The sequence below is a fragment of the Pistacia vera genome, unplaced genomic scaffold (assembly GCF_008641045.1).
Source record: "Pistacia vera cultivar Batoury unplaced genomic scaffold, PisVer_v2 Contig978, whole genome shotgun sequence".
Classification (NCBI taxonomy): domain Eukaryota; kingdom Viridiplantae; phylum Streptophyta; class Magnoliopsida; order Sapindales; family Anacardiaceae; genus Pistacia; species Pistacia vera.
In genome coordinates, this window is record NW_022196865.1 from 392462 (window position 1) to 405461 (window position 13000).

General features: G+C 36.1%; 1 pseudogene; it reads right to left on the reverse strand.

The window, feature by feature from the left end:
• Positions 1-8632: 8632 nt before the first annotated feature.
• Positions 8633-11259, reverse strand: LOC116121396 (annotated as a pseudogene).
• Positions 11260-13000: the final 1741 nt, after the last annotated feature.

Below are 13000 nucleotides of genomic sequence, written 5' to 3' on the forward strand. Positions count from 1 at the left end.
AACTGATATTTGGTTGCATATTCATTCTTTTCAGTTAGTTTTTGTTGACAATCCAGTATTAAATGAATGCACGATTAGTGGAGATAATTGATATGATCTCAATATATATAGTAAGCTAAAATCATGAAATGGTGTTATTTACCTTTTATATAATGATGTTGTATTTATTTTACATTATTTGCTTTCTTTACATGTTACGTCTATACTTGTATAAATTGTGACACATTGTACATGAATACAATCAATCAGATACAAAGTATTCCTTCTCTCTATTTTCTTGCCGTCTTTTTCTCCCGAAAAAATTAGCAACTAAGTTGCTTCTCCTGCCTATCCAGCCTCTCCTTGGCATACTTCGGTAGCCTTAATACCCTCTTTTGCCACTCTCAATTCCAAGTTCTTACATAGTATCAGAGCAGGCCTTCTAGCAAAGCTTTCCCTACCTCCCTAGCTGCCGCTCAAACTCTACTCCCTGGTATTGCTTCACCTAAAAAAAAAAAAAAAAAAAAAAATCATTTTTTTTTTTCCCAAAACAACACAAATGGAACCCAACACACCAAACATGGGCTTCGACTCAACCCACATTCCAACAAACACTCAATCTAGCCTAAATAGACAAACAAACCCAAACACCCAGCTTGGTCCCAACACACAAACAGGCTCTAATAACCAAACCGAGCCCAACATCCACCTCAGCCCAAACACACAACACCATCAAGATGGCCAAAATGGCCCACAAGCCCAAACCAATTCCCATTCAGGTATACGAGTTCTGGCCCAAACACGCAACCCCTCCAATTCCAGCTTGTCCAGCCTCAACATCGCTAGTTAGAGCCTGGCGATGCTCTATTTTCCTCACCGTCCGATGGGCTTGAACTTTTTCTAGTCAAACAAGTCCTCACCGAATCTGAAAACTACGCAACATGGGCTTGCAATTTTCGTCGAGCGTTGATCACCAAAGACAAAGACGACTTCATCGATGGCATCGTCACACCATTAGCCAAAGCAAATCTTCAAAAACACTAGACGAGATGCAATATGTTGGTCCTTGCTTGGATCAGCAACTCCCTGACCCAGGATGTTGCCGTCGGCTTACCACCAACAGAAATCGTCGAAAAATTGTGGCTATCCATTAAAGAGATGTATGGGCAGTTGGATCTAGAAAAAATCTCTACTCTCCGGCAAAGCCTTGCCGAAGTGAAACAAAACAACAACATGGTTACCGTGTATTACAACAGGTTGTCGGCCATTTGGAATGAGCTTGACGCCTTCATAGAGTCGCTGCAAGGCCCACCAAAAACTCTTCACCAGTTTCAGAGGATCAAGGACCAAGAACAGTTGATCCACTTTCTTCTCGGCCTGAACGAGAGCTTTCTCTCCTTCCAAACTCAGATGCTTGCCAAGACATCCCCTCATTCTCTTCGTCGGCTGTACCAGCTTGCCATTCAAGATGAAAGCCAATGCTCAGCCTCCATAGAATCACCACGGCAGGGTGATTCGTTGGCTTTTGTTGCTGAAAATAGAGAGACCAAAGGTGGGGAAAATTGGTTGCTAGGGTTTCCAAATGAAAAGGAGACCCTTTTATATCAAGGGATCAACAGCCAGGATCAAGCCAAACAATCCAATGGCCAGCAAACAGTCAACATGGTCAACGAGGTCAACACAATCAATGGAGTCAATAGTCAACAGAATGGCAATCCATCCAACAGTCCATATTTGGGGAATTTCCAATATGGATCTACTGGCTCATGATCATCCCGATCTAGTAAGAAAATGTACTTTGATTACATGGTTGTCCTAAAAATGGCAATCCAATGACAAATAGTGTGACTACCACTATATCCACAGGATCTGCTGCTTAATCCAATTTGATCAAACTTGAACAAATTAGCCAACTCATCCACATGCTGAATCAACTACCTACCACCAACGCTTTCGCTATGCAAGTATTTCTTTCTGTCTCAACAATTCAATTTCCCGTAATTTATGGATTATTGATTCAGGGGCTAGTGATTACATAATTTGCGATCCTAAATATTTCCAAATCCACTACATCCACTTCTGTTAGGATGCCTAATGGTACCATCGCTTTGGCAACCCATACAGGATCAATCAAACTCAGTGACTTCATAACTCTTTGAAATGTCCTTTTTGTCCCTGATTTCACTTTTAACCTCATATCTATATCAAAATTTTGCATTGATAATAATTGCACATTACAATTTCTGCCTAATATTTGTACCTTTCATGACCTTTCAATTGGCAAACAAATGGGCTTGGGTAAAGCCCATCATGGGTTATACTACTGGGAGACTTTTTCTAGCAAAAATAAATTCAATTATTGTAATGCCAATATCAATAATAATTCTATTATTTTTCATCAATGATTGGGTTATAGTGCTTCCATTCCTCATTTAACTTGTCCAATTTGTCCAATTGCTAAACAACCCAGAATTCGCTTTCCCATCAGCACTTCCTCCACAAATACCCCTTTTGCCCTTATCCATCTTGATATTTGGGGACTATATTCTGTTCCCAATCATGATGGATCTCATTTCTTCCTAACCATTGTGGATGACTTCTCCCATGAGACTTGGATCTTTCTCATGCAAAACAAAGCTCAAGCCTTTTCTCACATCCTTAATTTCTTATTCATGGTCCAAACACAATTCCACAAACGAGTTCAAAGGGTTAGGACTGACAATGTTTTAGATTTTTTCAACAAACAGTGTTCCTCTTTATTCCTTTCCCATGGAATTCTCCACAAGAGTTCTTGTACTTATACTCCTCAAGAAAATGGAATTGTTGAACGCAAACATCATCACCTCTTAGAAGTCGCTAGAGCGCTTAAACACCAACCCCAAATACCAACCACCTTTTGGGGCGAATGTGTGATTACTGCTACCTATCTCATTAATTGCATGCCTACATGGGTTATTGGAGGTAAAACTCCTTTTGAATTGTTGTTTGGTAAGAAACCTAATGACACTCACTTACGAGTTTTTGGTTGCCTTTGTTATTCCACTACTATGGGGCCCTGTGACAAGTTTGCTCCTCGTGCCAGAAAATGTATTTTTATGAGATATCACATACTACAGAAAGGTTACCGTTTATATGACTCCCAACATAACAAATTTTTTGTTAGTAGAGATGTAGTTTTTTCATGAGGACAGCTTTCCCTTCTCAGACAATGAGCCTCCATCCACTACATTGCCACCTGCAACATCGGATCATTGGTCCCCACCAGAGACTCCCATCACTCTCATTCCCATTCCACCTGATCAGCACAATCTGACACTTCACAGTTTTCAAACAATCAACATACTGAATCTACAATGTCCAATGCTCCTACACTATCTCCAATCACCACGGATCCATCCACTATAGTCCCTCCTCCAGTTGATTCTCCAGATCCTATCTCCCATACACCATTACCAGACATTGCTTCACTACGCCGGTCCTCCCACATTTTCCTACCTCTTGTATAGACAACCAACTACATATGTTCTAATGTAGAAGGTATCTTCTATCCCATCTTTGATTATGTCAGTTTTGATCACCTATCTCCTGCCTACAAATCATGTACGAGCAACATTTCTAATGATCGAGAACCTTCCTCCTTCCTTAATGCCATCCAACACTACGGTTGGCGTCAGGCCATGGAAGCAGAACTGAATGCTCTTATCAGTAATAATACTTGGGATCTTGTTCCTCGTCCTTCACATCGAAAACTGATTGGTTGCAACTGGGTCTATAAAATCAAGCATCGTGTTGATGGCTCCATCGAAAGATACAAAGCCCGCCTTGTTGCTAAAGGTTTCACCCAACAGGAAGGTTTCGATTATCAAGAAACCTTTTCCCTAGTGGCAAAACATGTTACCGTTCGAGCCTTTCTATTTGTTGCCTCTCATCATGGTTGGCAACTACATCAGATGGTGTCCACAATGTCTTCCTCCATGGGGATCTTGATGAGGAGATTTATATGGATCTTCCACGCGGTCTTCACAATTAGGGGGAGAATTTGGTATGTCGATTATGAAAATCTTTATATGGGTTGAAACAGGCATCTTGACAGTGGAATGCAAAGTTCACAGAAGCTCTCACTGTTATTGGATTCTATCAATCCAAACATGATTACGCCTTATTCTCCAAACATCAGGGTGAGTCTTTCCTTAGTCTTATTGTCTTTGTTGATGACATTCTCATTACGGGGAACGATGAGAATACAATCAAAGAACTGAAAGAGTACCTACACAAAACTTTCCACATCAAAGATCTAGGGGCACCAAAGTATTTCTTAGGAATCGAAATTGCTCGATCCTCAGAAGGAATATCTATCAGCCAACGAAAGTATGTACTTGAGCTCATATCAGATTCAGGGCTAGCAACGTGCAAACCAAGCGTCATTCCTGTAGAACAGAATGTCAAGCTCACCACACAGGAATACGATGAAAAGACTCAAACTTCTAAGACAGATCCCTTATTAGAAAACAGGTCTAGCTATCAACGACTCGTCAGAAGACTCATATATCTGACAATAACTCGACCAGACATTAGCTATGCTATACGAATTCTCAGCCAATTCGTCAATGCCCTAAAACAATCTCACATGGATGCAATAATTAAGGTACTTAAATATCTAAAGGGTTGTCCATGTTTAGGACTTCTCTTACTAAGAAAATGAGACTCAAGTATCACGGCATACTGTGACTCAAATTGGGGCTCATGTCTAATGACAAGAAGATCCCTCACTAGATTATATATTAAACTTGGAGAATCTCTTATCTCCTGGAAGACAAAAAAGCAAACCACAGTGTCGCTATCATCATCAGAAGCAGAATACAAAGCCATGGCCAAAACCACTTGTGAAATCACATGGATTCTTGGTTTATTAAAGGATCTAAACATACAAGTAAAAACACCGGCAAGATTATGTTGTGACAACAAGGCAGCAAACGACATCGCAGCCAATCCAGTCTTCCATGAAAGAACGAAGCACATAGAGATTGACTGTCACTTTGTTAGAGACAGATACAAGAAGGTATAATTAAAACAGAACACATCTGAACCACAGATCAACCAGTAGATTTCTTCACCAACCATTATGTCAGAGACAGCATTCATTTTTATTGGGCAAGCTCGGAGTTTATGACATTTATAAACCATGAGCTTGAGGGGGAGTGTTGACAATCCAGTATTAAATGAATGCACGATTAGTGGAGATAATTGATATGATCTAAATATATATAGTAAGCTAAAATCATGAAATGGTGTTATTTACCTTCTATGTAATGATGCTATATTTATTTTACATTATTTGCTTTCTTTACATGTTACATTTATACTTGTATAAATTGTGACACATTGTACATGAATACAATCAATCAAATACAAAGTATTCTTTCTCTCTATTTTCTTGCTATCTTTTTCTCCCGGCATACTCAGCAATTAAGTTGCTTCTCCTGCCTATCCAGCCTCTCCTTGGCATACTTCGGTAGCCTTACTACCCTCTCTTGCCACTCTCAATTCTAGGTTCTTATATTTTTTTACTACAATGACCTAATGAAAATTCCCTACTATAAATCTCAAATAAAAGAATTGACAGACGAGGCTGTGAAAGCGAGGCTTGTTCATTATTTCAAATTTTTCTGTTTGTGTTAGGACTCATGCGAAAGGGGAGGTGGCAAACCAACCTGTGCACGTGCCAATATGTCTACCAAAAGTTCCCGGCAGGTTTTATTATTATTTCGGGAAGCCAATTGAAACACAAGGTATGATCATTCAACATTGTTCAAGTTCACTTCTGATGATGGCCTTTTAGATTAAATATTTCTTTGTTTATAGGCCTTAAACAGTTTTAACATTGAGAAATGATTGCAGGGATTTAGTTTATTTTATATCTCTTGTTTTTGTGCTGTGTAAGGGAGGAAGCAAGAACTAAAAGACAGAAAGAAGGCTCATGAATTGTATATAGAAGTGAAGTCTGAGATGGAGAAATGCCTAGCTTATTTAAAGGAGAAAAGGGAGAATGATCCTTATAGGAGTATTGTACCTCGGCTCATTTACCAAGCTACTCATGGCTTTACATCTGAAGTTCCCACATTTGAGCTTTGATTTATGATTTGTGTTGTGAGAGAGAAGAGACTCCCTGGTAGCATCATAATATCACAAATACCCACAAATTATGACATTCAGTAATTTATATTGAAATGGAATAAGAACATTCAATTTATCATGTATTTTTTTATCTAGTAGGGGCGGGCATTCAATTTCCCGATGACAATGTTGATAATGTGAAAACCATAAAAAAGATCATTCATGTTTTGAGCTTTTATGTAAGTAATACTTGCTATAACTCATATTATAGCCATATTCGAATTAATCACCTATGCAGTCATTTTCAAATTGCGGCATGAGGTCAAGTGGGATAACGTAAAATTGATGTGGTCACATGCCACAATTATGCAGTTGAAGGTGGTTTATGAAAGAGTTATTTAATTGTCTATTTTAATCTTTGATAGGAGGTTAAAGACAATTGATGGAAGTTATCTTGGTCCCTAGCCTAGCTATTAAAATGATATATATATAACACAACACAAAGTGACATAACACAACACAAAATTCTAGAGACATGGACTAGAAGACATCTCTCAAACACTCTTTGTCTTGCGTAAGTAACTTCTTTTTTATGGCAAGCCATACTATAAAGAATGACGGGGAATGCAAGTTCCATTCCAGACAAGGGATTTCCAAGGCACTTGCTCATAAGTAAGGGAAAGGTCCCGCCAAGCTTGTCTGGAGGAATATTGCACTTTTCTTCCTTCCTTAGTAATCCAAACGGAAGTGTCTCTGGCATAAACCATATTAGGCAAAGGAGACTGAAAGATCACCTGGGGAATAAGCCTCTCTAACTTCCTCGGGCCACACCCATTGACCGTCCCTTAACACGTCACTCAGTTTCGCTAGTTGCCCAAGACCTCTAAGGAAATTTTACATGACTAGGATTTAACTATTAGATTATTCTAATTTTAGGATAAAAGGTAAGCTGAGGAGAGACATCTTGCAATATCATTTTTTGTGTGGGACGTCCTAAAGGTTTTAAGTTTTAACGTGCCAGTCAAAGGTCAATTATTAACTGTTGATTTCACAAAATACAAAATCAAAGATAACAAGTAGTTATTTGCTTTTATATTCATTTAATTGTGAAAATATAAATAGGTGACTTTCTAGCCAAATAGATGGTAATCCATACTTGTTTCCTTTACATAACCCCGAAGGAAAATTTTCCTTAATTTATATTGAAAATTTCATGATTCCAATAATAAAATTTAACGATGTTAATTTCACCATGGGACAATCTAACCAACTCATGGTACTAATATGGATATAAAATCATCATACTACTATTGTTAACCATCCAATTAGAATTAACAATAAAAGTAATTATTTTTTTAACCACCTGTTAAAAGGATGGTTATTGATACGGTGGTGATTATTTTGAGAAGGAAAACCACAATATATTTGACAATACATGATTAATCTAATTGGATAAATTTTGTAGAAGTTAATTTGTTTTCCCCATTGTTTATATTTGACTGTCAGTTTACTCTTATTCAAAGAGTGGTAGCCAATGTTTTAAAACCCGACTCGGCCCGACCGATTTAACCAGCTCAATGGGGACCTAGAAGCTTCAACGGGCCGGGTTTATATTTTTCTTATTCACCCAAAACCCTAGGATTTCGGAGGATGATCCGCTGACAATTGACAGTCGGAATGTTGGGGCTTTTGAAGAGAAAGTAAGGTGAATGCAGTGGTGGTGATGAAGTTGATTTCCGGTGAGTAAATTGACCGAAAATCAAACAAAACAGACAGCGACAACAACCGGCTTTTGCCGGCGATTGGCGAGGCTAACGGGGGTGGGGTGAGGTGAGGTAAGGTGGGTTCTGGTCGAGAGGAAGATGGGAGTAATTTCTGGGTGATGGGGAGGGTTGTCGATGCCAGTGTCGATGAGATTTGGCCTAGAATGCCGACGCCCGCGTCGGTGAGATCTGGCCAACATCAAACCTATTTCGACTAGATCTTGGATGTATTTTAAGGGGAATGGGCTCAAGGGACTATTAGGGTTGCATTTGGGGTGTCGCCGCCGCCAACCAGTCGCTAGCCAATTTGTATTTGGGGTGTGTTTGCTAAATTTTAAACCTATAGGGACTTAAGTAATTATTATGAGTGTATTTGCTAAATTTTAAAATTTTTTGTCAACCGATTTAACCGGCTATCAAACCGGTTAAACCGGTCAACCCAAGACCTGGCAATTTTGTCGGGTTTCACCTCGGGTTGGGTTTTAAAACATTGGTGGTAGCTATGCCTTTACTCTGATTTTTAATAATATACACTACAATCAGTAATATAGCGAAAAAGTACCTAAATAAATAAAGTAAGAACATACAAAACAATGTGATAGACAATTTTAAGTACAAACTTTGATGAGAGTTGATATTAATTTTCTGCGAAAACCAACTAACTTAGTTGGTAAGTGAAATTGTTGTATAGGCAGTCTGATTACTATAAATACATACTTGCATAGTTGCATTTTTTCAGCAAGCGTAGAAATTTAATTCTTATTGATATATCTCCATTAAATACCTTTACCTTGTGAATCGCGTTCTTCTTTTTCTCTTGGAAATATACCTCCATTTACCTCTATCTCAACTATGTTATTTTCTTCTTTGCCTTCATTTTCCTCAACCATGTTACTAGTATTACAAGTTTGGTCAATTTGCGAGGTGATAACAATATCAATTAATTTAGATTCTCCAAAACCTTCAATTGGCACTAATAGAGTTCTTTTCTTCATTTCCTTTCCTTTACCCCATAGCACCGCGTAAAGCCCACACACGATCAATGTTGCACCTAGTATGCTGAAATACGAAACAAAATTTCTTAAATTTCACCATATATTTTTAAAGGGTCGTTATATCTAAGAAAAAATTAAATACTAATTTGATTTTACCTGCCCAAGTGTAGCTTCTCATCGAGTATTAAAGAACCAATAAAGGCTACGACCACAAGCATAAGAGGATTAAAGATGGATGCAAATAGAGGTCCCCTCATTCGCACACACCAAGATACCAAGGTCACCATTAAACCAGAAGCCACAATTCCCTGCAGCACACATTACCCAATGAATAAATTGTTACAATGAACTTGTCACAAAGTTAAATAGGATTCAATGACACAAAAAATGGTGCAATTAAAGTGGATTATTAATTGGAACTTACCGAGTAAGCTACAGTGAATAACTTAAAATCCCAGCCCAACTTCCACTGGCTCCAGTCTTTTTCCTTGCATAGGGCAAAAAATGCAGCTTGGATTGCTCCCATCACACACATCAATGCCGTGCTGGAATATTGACATGGGTATTTTTCACTCATCTTAGCCTGCAAAAATAAAAAATATATATTTTAAGAAAATTAAAAAAATAATAATAATAATCTTTGCACATAATGGCCCGAGGTAATTTTACAGTAAGGCGAAAACATGCAGGCTTTTACGACGATCATTGGGCATCGCTACAGACTGTAATTCTTTTATATTTAATTGAAAAAGGTACCTGAATAATCAACCACAGGGCAAAGGAGAGGCAACTGGCAATGGCCAACAAGAAGCCAATAAGGTGCTTATTGGGTTCTGCATGCGGAGATGTGAAATTGGAAGCTCCATGATGAAGAAGGTTGACATTTGTTGAGAAAAGATTAATCTCAATTCCTTTGTAGAATGTGAGGAGCATCGCTCCACTTATTCCTAAAAGTGTTCCCAACACTTTTGCCATTCCAGCCTTTGTTCGTATTCCCACCCTCTCTAATCTGTCATCATCCATATCAAAATCAATTAATTAAAGTTATCAATTAAATATTTCAATATGTATCTTAATTTTTCTATTTTTTAACCTGAATGAAACGGCCAAAATGAAGGTAATTGCTGGAATGAGATTACTCATGGCTGAAACAAAAGTTGCAGATGTTAAGGCCAAACTCTCCAGGTACAAATTTTGAGTTAATGATCCCCTGCAATTCAAGTAGTACTATTAAATGTTAATTATAAATTAATTAAATTCGAAATTTTTTATATATTTTGATAAATATACAATACTATATGCACCTCTAATTTTGTTTTTATATTAAATTTCAACGTAAATTTAGAAAATGTTGTATGCAGCGTAGAAGAACAAGTGTCACGTGCTTCATGGCCATGCATATAAACAGAGACGGTGCATGTATACAGCTAGTTGCCTGTTTCTCTACTAACCACACGTGTCGAGAATTATATGAATAAAGCAACATTTGTGAATTAGTGCTTCCTAAATTGGCAAACATGCATTCATCAACTACCCAAATAACCCGCAAGAAATGCTTGAAACAGTATCTTCCAGTTCAGTTTTGGTTGCTTTTCCTGCAAAAAAAAAAATAAAATAACTAATTAAAGAAGCCTATTACATTCGAAATTATCGTATAAAACTTTACTCCTCTTTTAATTTTTTTATTTAATAAAATTTTATAGTAGTAGTCTGGTAAGTTTTCTTCTCGTGATTTCAATATATTATTTTCTTTTGGTAAAAACTTGTTGTCTCTTGAAAGTTCAAACAGAAATGGAGGACAAAGTGAGGAAACTTCCAAGAGCGTAGAGCACTAGAGATACCACTATGAAGACAACACTGACCCAGAAAAAAGACAGTAAAAATGAAAGACAAAAGAATGTTTAGAAATATATAAGAATTTAACTGGCATTTCTGACATCGAAATAAGAATTAAAGAAAGAATATGTGAAAAGGAAAAGAGCAAACCTTTCAAGAAAGAAAGCAAGAGGGATCATGAAAGCCGTGGCGAAAATCAGTCGATAAGCAGCAATAATACTCAAACTAATTCCTTCATTAGCCGCTAATTTGTATAAAACATTTACACCAGCAAATACAATCTGAACCACAACCATCATCAAAGCCGGCTTTAACCCTTGAATGCAATTACAAAACTGACCCATAATTCGAATCTGTCTTTGTTTTTTATGGCGTGTAATAAAATGAAAAGGAGAATGAGTGAATGAAATTGCAGCGACAGTGTGTTTTATGGTAAGAGGTAGGGCTTGCCTTTTGTTAATAACGTCATTTCATACGCATCGTCCGGAGACAGCAGAGACGCAGGAAGGCGCACGTGTTGAGTTGGGATCGCCACGTGCGAATGAAAGAGGCGTCTGCCACCGCGCCGCCATGCATTAATAATTTTGTTGACTTTTTATCGCCCTAGTAAAGTCGAGAGAGTCAAGACTATGTGTTGCTCATGCATGCTGGCAATTCTCATGCTTTACAAAATCTTCTTATAAATTGATAGGCTAGAAAATAAATATAACGAGTTTAACTTCCTATTTTATTTTTCTATTTATTTTTTATTATCTCATTTTATATATAAGATTTTTTTATAAGTATAATATTATTAATCTTTCATAAGTCAATAATCATAATTTTGTATAGAAACCAACCTTAAAATTTCCTTATAATTAGATTGTTTTACCTTTATCATATAAATATATTTTCTTAATTTCATGGGTAATTTTTAAGAAATCTAAGTTATAAAGTACTCATGAATTTAGTGAATTTCTTAATCACATAATTCACGTAAACCTTGAATATAATAAATTGTAAGTTGGGACAGCAATTGATTGTGAAAATTAATTTTAAATTATAAATCATTAACACATCATTCTATAATCTAGAGTGCAGTTTTATAATTCCACTGTCACTGTTAAATAAAAGAAATAAAATTAATGTTGGAGTCTTAGAATCGGTTTTGACAACTTAAAAAAGGATTAAAATCAAAATTTTGCTTGTTTACTAAGCAAAGTGGTGTTAATAGTAAGGATATTTAAAACATGTTTGAAATATTTATTCTAACTGTGTGCCAAACAGCTACAAAACACGTCATTATAAGAAAATGGCGAAGTTTAAGTTCAAAAACAATATCATTAAAATCAATTCATTAGGGCATCTCCAACCCAACGTTATTTTTGGTGTAAAAACACTAAAATAATGCAAATTTCAACTCCAACCCAACGCCATTTGTTGTACCAAATTAGTGTCCCACAACAGTGCCACGCCAAATTTGGTACAGCACTGTAGCTCCACACCAAATTGGTGTGGCACTGTTCATACAGTAAAAAAATTCTTTTTTTATGTTTTGTTATTTGTATTTAAATTAATTTGATTATTATTTATATTAATATTTATAATAATAAATTCATAATAATGATATAATTAAAAAAATGATGAAAAATTAAAAACAAAACTTTATTCACTGCAAATATTAAACTACAATAACTCAAAATAAAAATTAACATTAATTTAAAAACACTAAAATTAAAATAAAATACAACATAAACTAAAACAACAATTTAGTATTCCGGTAGATTAGTTTCAGATCTTGTAAGATCATCAAAATATTGAAAAAAACTAGAGTTATTTTGAGATCCTTGACCTTGTTGTTGAGCTCTTTTTTGCATAATTCTTGTTTATTTGATTAAATAAATGCTTAATTTTATTAAATTAGTATAATTTTCAAAGTAATTATTATTTAATAAAAATATAATTCCCAATATTTAATTAATAAATATATAACTAATGAGTGAAATAGATTAATAGTTGGTTATTACAATTAAAGAAAAAGAAAGAGAATATTCTAAAGAATATTTCTTTTAGTGTAATATTTGGTGCAATAGATTGGAGATGCTATAGTGTTTTACACCAAAAATCACATCAATTTAATGTGAAACTTGCACCAATTTGGTGCAATGGGTTGGAGATGGTCTTAACATTTGTTTTTAATGCATGTTGCTTTTTGCATATATATATTGGGTAAGTAAACTTTATAAACAAAAAAAATGAGATTACAAAGTAACTCAAATGCCCCATAGGCCAAAAAAAAACAAAAACAACAAAGGCACACATGCCTCTATCTCA